Source organism: Lagenorhynchus albirostris, chromosome 8 (assembly GCF_949774975.1).
Source record: "Lagenorhynchus albirostris chromosome 8, mLagAlb1.1, whole genome shotgun sequence".
NCBI classification, from domain to species: domain Eukaryota; kingdom Metazoa; phylum Chordata; class Mammalia; order Artiodactyla; family Delphinidae; genus Lagenorhynchus; species Lagenorhynchus albirostris.
In genome coordinates, this window is record NC_083102.1 from 69576752 (window position 1) to 69591635 (window position 14884).

At 38.6% G+C, this 14884-nt stretch overlaps 1 protein-coding gene across 4 annotated transcripts in view; it reads left to right on the forward strand.

Moving 5' to 3' along the window:
* Positions 1–14884, forward strand: part of AHR (aryl hydrocarbon receptor) — a 104429-nt gene that overhangs the window by 65732 nt on the left and 23813 nt on the right. The window contains exon 12 of one of the 4 annotated variants that reach the window (XR_009542006.1): positions 9408–9419. The exons of 2 other annotated variants lie outside the window; for them this stretch is intronic. The gene's annotated coding sequence lies outside the window, so the exon portion shown is untranslated. Of the gene's footprint in view, positions 1–8466; positions 9384–9407; positions 9420–14884 lie in introns of those variants that run through there. One more of the 4 variants, XR_009542007.1, reaches the window with a different exon arrangement.

Here is a 14884-nt window from a genome sequence, read left to right on the forward strand (position 1 = left end):
AGAAAAGGCTGAGATATACACATGCCATAAACTCCACCCCTGCACAGCAGCATACAATTGGAAGGGAACGCCTCATTTCCAGATTCTCCTTGAGGAGCAAAGAGTTTGCTCCAACATCTAATACCCAAACTTTTAAAACTCTCAGTTGAGGTATAGGCCCCTAAAACATCTATTTCTTAAAGCCAATGAGGCTTGTATCTGTAAGACTATAGCAGAAAAAGGAATAGTTGTTAACGGGTATGCAAGTGCTTGCAATAGAGCTATTCTCCCAGGGCTCAGTACAGAGGGAGCAAGCAAAATTGCCCAACTCCTAGTCTTTCCCCCAAAAGGATCCATCTGCATACTCTGAAAGCTGCTGCCTGAGATTTAGGCCTTTTGATTTAGCACACATACAGGGGCTAGCTGGAAATTCCTGGAAGCCAGGGAAACTAACAAACACCTTTCTCATTGACTCCTGGTAGCCTGCTCCAAGTCACCAATATCTTTCTGGAAGAAGCTTGTACATATGTCTGTGTCCCAGCTTTTGCAGCTGCTGCACAAGGGGCAAGTCCCTGGTATGTCTGGCGCTGACAGCCAGTGGGGCTTCCCTTCACAGGTCCAACAGGACTATGGCAATTACAGGTAACCCCCGCAGCTATACACCTGGATCCAGTACAGAGGAGGCAGGAAGAAATATACCCATCTCCGGTTTCTCTGTGAAACGGACTTAACTACATACATTCCCTTCCACCTAAGGGGGTCCACATTCTAGACACTGAATGCGATCCTCTCTCTAGGGACACTGACAGGTCTTGGCACACCCTAAACTACTGTAAGTCACCAAGAACAAAGAGGGCAGCTTGGTCAATTACAAAGTCTTGAAAGAAAACCAGGATCTTAGGCTAGACTGATTGATGAGGTTCATCTCCTATATGAGAGCACTCTGTAAGGACTGGGAAATGTGGCTGCTCTATTTCATGCATAGAAAACAATACAGACAGTCAAGGAAAATGAATAAAAAGGAATGTGTTTCAAATAAAAGAACAAGATAATTCTCCAGAAACAGATCTTAATGACACAAACTTTAGTAATTAACATGATAGAGAGTTCAAAATCATGCTGGTAGAGATGCTCATCAAGGTCAGGAGAGCAATGCATGAACAAAGGCAGAATTTCAACAAAGAGAAAGAAAATATTAAAAAATACCAAAGAGAAATCACAGAGAAGAATGATATAATAATTGAACTGAAAAATTCAATAGAGAGGTTTAACAGCAGACTAGATCAACCAAAAGAGAAGATCAGCAAACTAAAAGACAAGGTAGTAGAATTCATCCAATTGAGGAGTGAAAGGAAAAATGAATGAAAAAAAATGGAGATAGCTTAAGGGACTTATGGGACACCATCAAGCAGCCAATATTCAAACTATAAGGGATCCCAGAAGTAGAGAGAAAGGAGCAGAAAGCTTATTCAAAGAAATAATGACTGAAAATTTCCCTAACCTAGATAAACAAGCAGACTTTCAGATGCAGGAAACCAACAGAATTTCAAATAAGGGGAATCCAAAGAGAGCCACACCGAGATACACCATAATTAAGTTGTCAAAAGTTAAAAACAAGAAAAAAACCTTAAAAGCAGCAAGAGAAAAGCAACTTTTTACATACAAGGGAACCCTATCATCAGAATTTTTAGCAGAAACTTTGCAAGCCAGAAGGGAGGGGCATGATTTAGTCAAAATGCTGAAAGAAAAAAACTGCCAATGAGAATACTCCACTGCAAAAGTATCTTTCAGAATTGAAGGAAAAATAGTTTTCCAAGCAAACACAAGCTAAAGGAGTTCAACACCACGAGACCAGCCTGACAAGAAAAGTTAACGGGGATTCTTCAGCTGAAACAAAAGGATGTTAATTAGTAACATGAAAACAGATGATAGTATAAAACTCATTGGTAAAAGTAAATATATAATTAAATTCAGAATACTTTAATGTGGTAAAGGAGGTGGGTAAATCACTTATAACTCTAGTATAAAGAGCAAAAGACAAGCGTATTAAAATAACTTAATTACAATAATTTGTTAATGGACACACAAAGTAAAAATACGTGAATTTTGACACCAAAACACAAAATGCAAGGAGGGAGAGTTAAAATTTAGAGCTTTTGTGTGCATTTGAAGTTGTTATCAGCTTAAAATAGACTGTTACAAATATAACATGTTTTATGTAAGCTTCATAACCACAAAGCAAAAACTTATAGTAGATACACAGATGATAAAGAAAAAGGATTCTAAGCATATCACTACAGAAAATCATCAAGTCACAAAGGAAGAGAACAAAAGAGGAAGAAAAGAAGAGAGGATGTATAGAACAACCAGAAAACAATAGACAAAATGGCAATAGTAAGTCCATACCTGTCAATAATTACTTTAACTAGAAATGAACTAAATTATCCAATCAAGAGACACAGAGTGACAGAATGGTTACAAAAACAAGACCCAACTACATACTGTCTACAGGTGACTCACTTTAGCTTTAAGGGCACACATAGGCTGAAACTGAAGGGATGGAAAAATATATTCCATGCAGATGGAAGCAGAAAGAAACAGGGGTAGCTATACTTGTATCAGACAAAACAGACTTTTAACCAAAAAAACTGTAACAAGAGACAAAGAAGGTTATTATATAATTATAAAGGGATCCATTCATCTGGAGGACATTACATTAATAAATATTCATGCACCCAACAGAGGAACACCTAAATATTTAAAGCAAATATTAACTTATCTGAAGAAAGAGATAAATTTCAATACAATCATATTAGGGGACTTCAATATCCCACTTTCAACAGCAAATGGATCACATAGACTGAAAATCAATAAGAAAATGAACCCAAGCTATGTTAGAGCAGATGGACCTAACAGACATTTATAGTACATTCCATTCAAAAGCCACAGAACACATTCTTCTCAGTCTTAATAAATTTAAGGAGATTGAAACCATATCAAGTATCTTTTCTAACCACAATGGTAAGAAACTAGAAGTCACAAGAAGAAAACTGGAAAATTTACAAATATGTGGACATTAAACAATACACTTCTGAACAATCAATGGGTTAAAGATGAAATCAAAGTGCAATAAAAATATCTTGAAATAACTGAAAATGAAAGCACAATATACCAAACTCATGCTATGCAGCAAAAGTAGTTCTCTGAGAAAATTCATAGAGATAAATGCCTAGATTAACAAACAAGAAAGATCTCAAATAAACAACCTAAGTTTACGACATAAGGAACTAGAAAAAAGAAGAACTAAGCCAAAGTCAATAGAAGGAAGGAAATACAAAGATAAGAGTGTAAATAAATGAAACAGAGACTAAAAAGACAATAGGAAGGATCAATGAAACTAAGAGTTGGTTCTTTGAAAGGATAAACAAAATTTCCAAGCCTTTAGCCAGACTAACCAAGACAAAAAAGAGAGAGGACTCAAATAAACAAAATTAGACATGAAAGAGGGGACATTATAACTGATAGCACAGAAATACAAAGAATCATAAGAGACTACTATGAACAATTATATGCCAACAAATTGGACAACCTATAAGAAATGGATATATTCTTAGAAACATACAAATTACCAAGACTGATTCATGAAGATATTGAAAATCTGAACAGACTAATTGCTATAAGGAGGTTAAATCTGTAATCAAAAACTTTCCAACAAATAACCATCCAACAGATAGCTTCACTGGTCAATTTTACCAAACATTTAAAAAAGCATTAATAGCTATCCTTCTCAAACTATTCCAAAAAAATAGGAGAGGAGAGAAGACTTCCAAACTCATTTTACGAGGGTAGCATTAACCTCATACCAAAACCAAAGACACTTCAAGAAAATAAAATTACAGGCCAATGTCTCCAATAAACATAGATGCAAAAATCATCATCAAAATATTAGCAAACTGAATTTGACAATACATTAAAAGGATGACATGCCATAATCAAGTGGAATTTACTCCAGAAATGCAAGGATGGTTCAACATGCACAAATCAATTATTGTGATACACCACATTAACAAAATGGAGAATAAAAATCATATAATCATCTCAATCAACACAGAGAAAGCATTTCACAAAATTCAAAATCTTTTCACAATGAAATAACTCAAGAATCTTGCTAGAGAGGGGATGTACCTCAACATAATAAAGGCCATATATGACAAGCCCACAGCTAATATTATACTCAATGGTTAAAAGCTGAAACTTTTTCTCTAAGATCTGGAACAAGACAAGGATGTTCACTCTTGTTACTTCTATTCAACATAGTACTGCAAGTCCTAGCCAGAGCAATCAGGCAAAAAAAAAAAAAAAAAAAAAAAAGCCATCCAAATCAGAAAGGATAAAATAAAATTTTCTGTATTTACAGATGATGTGATATTACATAAAGAACATTCAAAAGACTCCACCAAATAATGGTTAGAACTAATAAATGAATTTAGTGAAGTTGCAGGATACAAATTCAATATACAAAAACCAGTTGTGTTTGTGCATACTAACAATGAATTATCAGGAAGAGAATTTAAGAAAACAGTCCCATTTATAATAGCATCACACACACACAAAAAGAAATACACTACCTAGGAATAAATTTAACCAAGGTGATTAAAGATCTATACACTAGAAACTATAAGATATTGATGAAAAAAATTGACAAAGACACAAATAAGTAGAAAGATATTCTGTGCTCATGGATTGGAAGAATATTGTTAAAAAGTCCATACTACCCAAAGCAATCTCCAGATTCAATGCACTATCTATCAACATTCAAATGGCATTTTTCACAGAAATAGAAAAAAACAACCATCAAATATATATGGAACCACAAGAGACCCCAGATAGCCAAAGCAATCCTGGGAACTAAATACAAAGCTGGAGGCATCACACTCCCTGATTTCAAACTACATTATAAAGCTATTGTAATGAAAACGGTATGGTATTGGTATAAAACCAGCCATACAGATGAATGGAACAGGATAGACAGCCCAGAAATAAACCCTTGCATATATGGTCAACTAATATTTTACAAGGGATCCAAAACACTCAATGGGGAAAGAATAGTCTCTTCAATACATGGTGCCGGGAAAACTGGACAACCACATGCAAAAGAATGAAACTGGACCCCTATCCTACACCATACACAAAAAACAACTCAAAATGGATTCAAGACTTGAAATTAAGATCTGAAACCTTTAAAATCCTAAAAGAAAACACAAGTGGTAAGCCCCTTGACTTTGGCCTTGGCAATGACTCTTCGGGTTTGAAACGAAAAGCCAAGGCAACAAAAGTAAAAATCAACAAGTGGGACTGCAGCAAACCAAAAAGCTTCTGCTCAGCAAAGGAAACAATCAACAAAATGAAAAGGCAAACCCCATATCCAGTAAAAGGTTAATATCCGAACTATACAAGGAACACACACAAACCAGTGTGAAAAAAACCAAATTACTCGATTAAAAAAATGGAGAAAGGACCTGAATAGATGTTTTTCCTAAGACGTACAAATGACCAATATGCACATGAAAAGATGCTCAGCATCACTAATCATCATGGAGATGCAAATCAAAAGCACAATGAGATATCACTGCACACCTTTTAGGATAGTTATTATCAAAAAGATATAAAAAATTCTGGCAAGGATGTGGAGAAAAGGGAATCCTTTATACTGTTATTGGGAATGTAAACTGGTACAGCTATTATGCAAAATAGTATGAGGTTCCTCAAGAAAAACAGAACAACCATAGTATCCAGCAAGCCCCCTCGTGGGTATTTATCCAAAGGATATGAGACCATTATCTCAAAGAGATATCCGTACTCCCTTGTTCACTGCAGCACTGATCACAAGAGCCCAGGTATGGAAACAACCTGTGTTCATTGACAAATTTATGGATCAAGAAAATGTGGTATATACATACAATGGAATATTATTCAGCCTTAAAAAAAAAAGAAAATCTTGTCATTTGCAACAACATGGATGAACCTGGGGGGTATTATGCTAAGTTCAAGCCAGACAGAGAAAGACAAAAACTGCATGACAGCACTTAAATGTTGAAGAAAAAGAGAAAGAGAGAGAGAAAGAGAAAAGGAAAGAGAGAAAGAAAGAGAGAAAGAAAGAAAGAAAAAGAGAGAGAGAGAAAGAGGGAGAGAGAAGGAGAGAAAGAAAGAGAGAGACAGGGAGAGGGAGGGAGGGAGGGAGGAAGAAGAGAGTAGAAAAGAGGTTGCCAATGGATGAGGTATGGGGGAAATAAGGAGGGGTTGGTTAAAGAGTACAAAATTTCAGCTATAAGAAGAATAAGGTCTAAGGATCTAACGTATAACATGACGGCTATTGTTGATAATTCTGCATGGTGTAATCGCTATTTGCTAAGAGAGTAGAACTTAAATGGTCTCACTACAAAAAAGGGAGGGGGGTAAATATGGCCATGTTAATTAATTTGGGGGAAATCTTTCCCCTCTCTCTCTCTCTCTCTCTCTCTCTCTCTCTCTATATATATATATATATACACACACACACACATATATATATCTCTCTCTCAAATCCTAATATTGTACACTATAAATATCTTAAAACTTTATTTGTAAATTATACCTCAAAAAAGCTATGATGAAAAGATAGGTGTGAATGGTAGAAGCTAACCTTTTGAGGCAGGCATAGAATCTCCCTAGCAGCTTTAAAAAAATGCCCATTTTATCTCGATGCAGAGCAGGGTTTCTCACTCATGGTACTATTGACATTCTGGGACAATTCTTCCTTGTGGGAAGGGCTGGCCTGTGTGTTGCACGATAGAGGCCAGCATTCCTGGCCTCTACTCACTAGATGACAGTAACAGTCCCACCTCCAGGTGTGAAAACCAAAAATGTCTCCAGATATTGCCAAATGCCTCTAGGGATTGGGCAGTGGGGAGGGAGGGAAACACCCTTGGTTCAAAACCACTAAGAGAAGAAGGAGGATTTCCAAAAGGACACAGTTTTTTGTGTTGGAGACGGTCCAGGAAATGAAATTAAATGGTGGTTTCTGAGAGGTCCTACCCGATTCATATCCTTCTCTTTCCCAACAGCACCCCTGAAATTAGTGAATAGCTGTGTGGTACCTAGCTGTAACAGATCATCTAGCAGAGAGGGTCAGTCAGAAGGGAGCCAATTATTCACACAGAGACCAAGAAGAGAGGCCTTTGAGACAATAAATTATGCACAATGAGTAAGGGTTGATTGGATGTTCATTACAAAACAGTGGTGGGATTGGTAATATTATATAATAAAAAATTGTTCATCTTTATTATTTGTTTCAGATTATAGATGTAAAAATCCAAATATTAACTATGTTTGCAAAAGTAGTTCCTGCTACTGCATACTATTTAGAGTAAAGGAATGCATAAAACAGAAAGTGAAAGTTTCATCTCTCCAAACCATTCTCCAGAGGGTGTCATTTTTAATGGCCTGCTGCACGGATGTACATATTTTCATACTCTATATGCAACCATTTCAGTGTTTCGTGTGTGTGCGTGGGTGTATGAAGCTTTTTCACTTACCACATTTTCTACTGAATGATTGTATATAAAACTCAGTTTTTCCTCACTAGGAATTTGGGTAGTGATTTACTATATGCATATGCCACGAATTATTCAATCTCCTCCCTATTAATGGAACTTTAGGTTTACAATTTTTTGTAACTATTTTACAAACAAAGAAGAAATAATCATCTTTCCATGTACATCTTCATACACTTTTGGAGATACTTCTGTTTGATAAATTCTTAGTACAGTGAAGTATATGTACATTGAAAATATTTTAAGATAACAGCCAAATTGCCCTCTGAAAAGACTGTAGCAATGTAAATCCTGCTACAGTGTTTAGAAATGCACCAAGTATTAATAATCATTTTATAATTTTTACCATTTTGATAGAAGGCAGACTGGGTTGTGTCAAGGAATGAAAGAAAGATACATTTTTTTCCTTCTTGAGGCATGGAAGAGCTGGCCTTTTCTAAGGTCTGACCTCCTTCTCATGAGACAGTGGAAGTGGACTAACTCCATCTGTGGAGACCCCACTGGCCTGGGCAGGAAGCTGCACATGGATGGGCTGCAAGGCCAGGCAGGTGGTGTGTGAGCAGACAGGAGGACCCCTGCTAGGTCTGCAGTATCCACAGTCCGGATGCCATCCCAGGCCTCCCACCTCGTCACCTGCCAAGGCACCAGCCTGTGAGTTCTTAACCTTGGGAGAGGACACTGAAACGGAATGTTTTGCTCATCCGATGGTTGGCAGCTGGGCCCAGTTCTAATTTAATTTGGGAAGTGAAGAAACGTGATATTATTTTCAACTCTCTCTTGTAGAGCAGTTTACACTGGCTAACTAGACAATAATAAACTATTATATTTGTTCTATGTTCTGGTTTATAGTAAAAATAAATCTCACTTTTCCACTTAATTATTCCATCGTTTCCAGAGGAAAAAGAACTGCAACGGTCCCTCCTGTGCTTCAGAGGTACGGTGGTGTCTGGGATTGGGCTGGCGTTTGTGATCTTGTGGTCTCTTGAATTGTGCAAAACAAAAAAGCCAAAGTACCGTCTCCCGAAATCACACTCCAGAGGTAGCTCTTGAAAGAAGCTGAATTGCAGACACTTTTCATCTCTGTGGGTTGTGCTGAAAGATCTTCCTACACCCAGGCTTTCTGTTTTCAAATGGTGCAGACTGCAAGAAAGGAGCTGGGTGACCTCTGCTTTGGGATTTAAGGGGGGTGATTCGGAGCAGGTAGACATTGCCCAGGGGCCCACGTGGCACACCCAGGTAGAGCCTGCTTGTACGCACAAGGCTGGTGCTTGGCGATGGTCCATTTACACAGGATGCTCATTTAACCAGGGAGGCAAGGAATGCTCCTGCGAAGAGCAGATCCAAGTGTGACTTCAGTAGGTTCAGTTTCCAAGTTGGGGGTGGAATATTTTGCATAAAAATTCAGTGACTATTAATTGACAAGGGTCTATGCATATGTGCATCTATGGTATGTATTGGCCACAGACCTTCTCTTTCTTAAGTTTACATTCACCAGGATAACTCAGGCAGTTATAAATGATGTTTACACTGGAGAAAAAAAATCTATTTCTGACAATGTTCGAAGTGGAAAAGAACTAGAGATCCTCTCATCGTCACACCCTCTTTTCAAAGATGAGATTACTGAAGCCCAAAAGGTGAACCAATTTGCCCAATACAACAGAACTAGTCATGAACAAATGCCCATATACTTTGAAAGAGAGTAAAATGCATTTTATTCACAGGCTCAAAAATTAGGGCTTGATTACCATAGAACGAAGATCATCTAGCAGCGCTTCTTGATCTTGAACATGCATAGCTACCTACCCCCCACCTCACTCCCGTCTTGTCACAATGCAGATTCAGATGCAGTAGGTCAAGTCTGGGCCTGAGATTCTGCACTGCTAACAAGCTCCCAGGTGGCACCCACGTTGCTGGCCTCTGCTTTTGAATATCAAGTGTTTATAGGCAACGCCCTGGCCTTGTGTGGATGGACCTCAGCCTCCAGCAGAAAGGTATGCAAGACTTCCCGCTGAGAATTCATTCTCTCCTGGTAAGGTAAGGAGTTCTCATCAGAAAAGTACTTTGCTGTGCCTAAGGCGAACAGAATTTCTTGTGAGGGCTCCTTTCAGAAAAAAAAGTAAAACTAAGAGGATGGATGAATTGACATGTCTCCTATTTGTGTAAGTACACAAATTGCGTTTCTTAGTATCCTTAGCACAGTAGGCTCGTAATTCAGAAAGTGCACGCCTGTGTCTCCCACTCACTCAGAGCAGGCTCTGCTTCCTCTTAAGTAATAATCAACATTGCAAAATTGCAGGTAGGCAACTAGCAAAATGTTCCCAGGAAACACAGCTGCTGGCTTTCGCTCATAACAAGTTCCCCTCCCTAACCCACTCTGTTCTTTCCTGCGGGCTCTCATTCACGGGTTTCTCAACTTCAGCACTAATGCCATCTGGGGACTGGGCATTCTTAGTTGTGGGGAGCTGTCCCGTGCACTGTAGGGTGTTTAGCAGCACCTCCGGGCTGTGGTCATGTCTTAGTTTAGGCTGCTATAACAGAATACGCTAGAACGGGTGGCTGAAACACGGTGCACTTATTTCTCATAGTTCTGGGGGGTTGGAAGACCACAACCAGGGTGCCAACATGATTGAGTTCTTGGTAGAGGCCTTCTTCCTGGTTTAGAGAGAGGCGTCTTCTCAGATCTTCACTTAGTGAAAGCAGATAAAGAGCTAGCTCTCTTCCTCTTTTTATAAGGACAGTAATTTCATCATAGGGGTTCATGACCTAATTACCTCCCAAAGGCCCCATCTCCAAATACCATCACATTAGGTATGTGAATGAATAAGGCATGTGAACATACAAATTTGGTGGGGGGGGGCACTAACAGTCCATTACAACCCACTAGATGCCAGTAGCACCACACCACCAGTTGCGACAACCAGAAATGTCTCCAGAAATTACCAAATGTTCCGTAGGAGGCAAGATCACCCATAGCTGGAAACCACTGCTTTAACGAGGAATAGTACTACGTTGGAAAAGACAACTAGCTTAAAACATAAAATTATACAATTTTACATCTGAAAGGAATCTTACAGCTCTTCCTGCATCTTGGGGTCACACACTGAACTTAAGTCAGAAGCATGGTTATCACTATTGGACATGTTTCTTTCTGTTCAAACAGTGAAGTCAAGGTGTTATCGATATTGCATTTTTCAATGGTACAAACTTCAATGAAGCAAAATCTCAGATTCCAGATCAAGATGGAGTCTTTGCTGACGTGGTAGGTAGTGGGGAGGAGTCAACACTTTTCTCCACTGTCATCAGTACAAGCTTAGAAAAGGCGAGACCAGAGCTGTACGGGGGCGCCAACATGTCCCCAGATCAGGGACTATTCAGCTGGGGTGCGAAATGTCTTCCGTCTTCTATAAGGTGCAAATGTACAAACATTACTTCAAGAAAACATTCCTCACCCTCTGCGCGCAGCTCCTCAGCCCTCTCGTTAGCTAGCTAACTTCTGGAGCAGCTGTGTTTATACCCAGCCACAGTAGGTCAGCTCACAACATGCACCACAGGATTCCGAGAGAGGTTTTCTCGCTGCAGTACTAGTGACAAATGTTTTACTAATACTCTATTGACGAAAGAGAGAGCAAGAGAGAGAGAGAGAGCAGTTAATCAGACGTTCGCCTTTTGGCAAATGCGGAACAATGGTCTACTAAAAGAACCACTTGTTATTAAATTTGTTAGCTCACTGTTAAGAGAGCTCTGAAGTAAAACACATATGTTAAGTATTTAGAAACTCATTTCATGTTCATGGCTTCTCTAACATTCTGAAAACGTGATGGCCTAGAAGTGTGTCAGTGTCAACACAAGTTATTTATGGTAGATAATGTGAATAGCTTAAGGCCCTGGCACAGGGCCAGATTAAAGGGGCCCGATTTCCCCTCTCCTCTACTGAAAAGAAAAAGGAAAAAGGCTGGTCTCTCTCTCAGCTCTAAGCTGGGGGATGACATTCATCGCCTTCCAATAAACAGTCTGCTGCCCTGCAGCTTTCACGCCATCTCTATTCGCACTCAACTAATAGTACTTATACACCTACCATGGGCCAGATGCTAATCTAGGCACCTCCACAAAATTTATCTTCATGTTTACGACTCAACATATTTGGGTGCTATCGGGGAACAAAAGGAAAGCATTAAGGCTAATAATGTCAAACATGTTTTAGAGCTCTCTGTGCTCAAAAAAATTACTTTCATTTTTAAAAAATTTCTAATTTTATCTTTATCTATCACTTCCTTGCTTGCTTGATTCCTTTATGCAGTAGATGTGCTCCCAAAATTGGGAAGCAAATTGCAATTTTCTAAGTTGACTCACTTTTGAAAAGTTTTAGTATGGCTCAATATTTAAGACTGATGAAATAAACCTGCCTTTGATTAAACAAGACATCCTTTGGGAAAATGATGAGCCACCCTTTATCTGATTTTTATTTTATTTTTTTTGAATCACAATAACGAGTTTTATCTATTTATTTACTTATTCATTCATTCCTTCTTCATATTAAATATTTTTCCCTTCCAGTTATACTGAGATATAACTGACATACAGCACTGTATAAGTTTAAGGCGTACAACAGAATGATTTGACTTACATACAACATGAAAGGATTACCACAGTAAGTTTAGTGAATACCCATCGTCTTCTACAGATACAAAATTAAAGAAAAAAATATTTTTTCTTGTGATGAGGACTCTTGGGATTTACTCTCTTAACAATTTTCTTATATACCATACAGAAGTGTTCATTGTATTAATCATGTTTATACATAAAACCCTAGTATTTCTTTTTTTCTGATTTTTAATTCTGAACTTTTAAGTTTTCTCAAAGATGGACATTATACTATTTTCTCAAGTCATCAATGAAATCTAAACCAACAACAGATTTTGTTTTTACAGTGATGAAGTAGATGGTGTAGGAATCAATTATTAACACCAATATTCAGACCAATCTAACGGAAGGTATAGCTGTGTGTCCTGCATGTTTTTTATTAGTTTCCTATTGCTGCTATAACAAATTGCCATAAACTTAATGGCTTAAAACGCCACAAATTTATTATCTTATCGTTCTATGGGTCACAGATCTAAAAATCAGTCTCACTGGGCTAAAGCCAAGGTGTGGACAGGGCTGGTTGCTTCTGGAACAGGAAATTGCCTTTGTCAATTTCTAGTGGCTACCTGCATTCTTTGGTTCCTGATTTCTTCACATCACTCCAACCTCTTGCTTCTGTTTACTACCACTCCTCTGATCTTCTGCCTGCCTCTTATAAGGACTCTCATGATTACACTGGGCCCACCGATAATCCAGGCTAATTTCCCCATCCCAAGATCCTTAATTTAATCACACCTACAAAGTCTCTTATCATGTAAAGTAACATATTCACAGGTTCTGGGGATTAGAGTTTGGGCATTTGGGGGGGCTATTATTCATTTTATCACAATGCTGAAACAAACTTCAAACTAAACTTAGTTAAGAATTGGTAGGCATCCAACTAATTACCTAAACCGGTTTAAGTAAATAAGAAATAGGTCTGGAAAAAATTCACTGAGTGATTAATTTTAATCCAATGTACATCTGGGACTTTTCAGTGTTGTATTAAACCCAGGAGTGAGGCTTCCTGAGAAGATTACTGAGACGCCCTGTAACTGTGGCTTGTTCCATGGAAATGAAATGAAAACTAAAAAATGATCCCAAAACGCAGAACTTGGCTCCATTTATAAAACACATTGCTAAGTAACAATACCATACAACCTTGGCTTTGAGTTATTTTCTAGATAGATTAGTTTGATTTGAACCATTCTTTTTACCCAGACCCCGTTTATAACCAATGCTATACATTTCTGAAAAAAAAGAGTTTGGAATTAGAGTACAGTGCAGATATCTTTTCACTAAGTACTCTGCTCTGATTACCTGAGTGAGCTGCTTAGACATTTTGCTTGCTAAGAAAGTGTACTTTAAAGAAGTCAGTTCTATTATCTTCCAATAGATGTAAAAAATCATCATAAACTATGGGACATCAGCTGTACTAGTTCAACAAATATTTAAATACTTCCTATTAAGGTAGGCATTATGTACTTTGAGGGAGACATAAAGATAGATTTTATTCTTGAGTCTAAAAGCACCTGTGGGCTGTTGGTCTCCTCCTCTGGATTCTGAGCAGGTTTGTGTCTGCTTCAGTCAACAGAGTTCAGCAGAAGTGATACAGAGTGACTATCCACAGCAGGAAAGGTCACTGAACATCAGGTAGAACTTTTGCTCTCAGAGCCCTGAGCTGCCACGTAAGGCAGAGCTGCAAAGGTGTGAGGAAGCCCAGGCCACAAGGATAGCCCACGTGTACGGTACCAGTGATGGTCCCAGCTGCAGCTGGCCTTCACATCATTCCAGCCCAGGCCCCAGAGACCTGAGGGAAGAAGCCTCCAGATGATTTCTGCCCACTGCCATTCAAGTCACCTGCAGCGGTTTGAGCCCATACGATGGAGCCATCCCTGTCCAGATCCCTGACCCATCAAATCTGCGGGGGTCATGAGACGGTGGTGTTTTATGCCACTAAATTTTTTTTTGAATTTTATTTATTTTTTATACAGCAGGTTCTTATTAGTTATCTATTTTGTACATATGATTGTATACATGTCAATCCCAATCTCCCAGTTCATCACACCACCACCACCACCACTTTCCCCCCTTGGTGCCCATACATTTGTTTCTCTACATCTGTGTGTCTATTTCTGCCCTGCAAACCGGTTCATCTGTACCATTTTTCTAGGTTCCACATATATGCGTTAATATACGATATTTGTTTTTCTCTTTCTGACTTACTTCACTCTGTATGACAGTCTCTAGATCCATCTACCTCTCTGCAAATGACCCAATTTCATTTCTTTTTATGGCTGAGTAATATTTCATTGTATATATGTACACATCTTCCTTATCCATTCGTCTGTCGGTGAGCATTTAGGTTGCTTCCATGACCTGGCTATTTTAAATAGTGCTACAATGAACACTGCGGTACATGACTCTTTTTGAATTATGGTTTTCTCAGGGTATATGCCCAGTAGTGGGATTGCTGGGTCATACGGTAGTTCTAGTTTTAGTTTCTCAAGGACCCTCCATACTGTTCTCCATAGTGGCTGTGTCAATTTACATTCCCACCAACAGTGCAAGAGGGTTCCCTTTTTTTCTGCACACCCTCTCCAGCATTTGTTGTTCGTAGATTTTCTGATGATGCCCATTCTGACTGGTGTGAGATGATACCTCATTGTGGATTTGATTTGCATTTCCCTAAT